Below are 1,060 nucleotides of genomic sequence, written 5' to 3'. Positions count from 1 at the left end.
ATGGAATAATTTATTCTTGAACTTTATTGCTGAAACCATTTTGATATCCCAAATAAAACTTGGTGTGTGTTTTTTTCTGTAAGTTCTAATATTCAAATGTTGCAGTTTTCAGAAAATGTTATTAAGCGCTAATTTTGGTTATTAGTTGTATTCTTTGTGGCTTGTAATTCAGGGCATTTTACCTAATTCATAACTAATCTCATTAAAATAGATGACCTAACTGTCTCCTATCACTGAGCTCATCAATCACACCAAGGGCAGAAACCTAATGGGTGTCAAAACATGGCTTGGACAACTACCGCTCCTTCTCTACCTCCCTCAAACTCTAAGCCAGCAGATCTGTGCTACGATGCTGGATCTCCATGGTCCTCTCCAACTAACAGACAAGACAAAACCCTGCTTTGATTGTTTTTCTGTTCCAGAAAGGAAAAGCAAGTTCACATTTTCTCATTTCCAAGACATGTGCCAACAACAAGTAACATCCCATTATTACTCAGCTCTGTTCTCATTTCAGAGATCACCTTACATCAATAGTTTTATAGTGATAATCACAATTTCAAAATTGGGTGTCTCCTGTTTTAGTTTCACTCACACTGCTTCCTTGGAGCTACTCAACAAATACTCAAATGACCTTCTTGGGACTATGCAAAATATGGAATGCTTTCTGAATTTGTGTGCCATCCCTAGGCAGCAGCCATGCTTCTCTGCTCTGTATTGATCAAATTTTAAAATATGTGCTGCTGAAACAATTACAAAGCCTGTTTGATACATGGATACTCGTGAGTCCTGGATGAGGCTTAGCTCTGTTAAATCCAACTCACCTACTTTAGATTCAGAGAATTTGATTGAATGGCTTCCTGTGAGGCAGAATTTTAAAATATATTTAAAACTTGAGGAAGAGTTGTGATTAGCCCAGGAGATTTTCATTATCACAGAGACACCTTACCTGAGGGGCCAACTACAAGTTGGTTCCCACTACTTGGTGGAAAGATAACATGGAACCTTCTGCTGCCTAACCAAAGCTGCTCCACAGGATGTAAAAAAAAGCCTCAAGGTACAG

General features: G+C 38.4%; 1 non-coding gene across 1 annotated transcript; it reads right to left on the bottom strand.

The window, feature by feature from the left end:
* Positions 1-646: 646 nt before the first annotated feature.
* On the bottom strand, positions 647-749 carry LOC116465384 (U6 spliceosomal RNA). The gene has a single exon (XR_004247183.1). It is a non-coding gene; the product is annotated as a U6 spliceosomal RNA (small nuclear RNA).
* Positions 750-1,060: the final 311 nt, after the last annotated feature.

The sequence above is a fragment of the Hylobates moloch genome, unplaced genomic scaffold (genome assembly GCF_009828535.3).
Source record: "Hylobates moloch isolate HMO894 unplaced genomic scaffold, HMol_V3 SCAFFOLD_4866, whole genome shotgun sequence".
Taxonomy (NCBI): domain Eukaryota; kingdom Metazoa; phylum Chordata; class Mammalia; order Primates; family Hylobatidae; genus Hylobates; species Hylobates moloch.
Note: the sequence above shows the minus strand (reverse complement) of the source record. Positions and strands in the feature narration are given on the sequence as shown.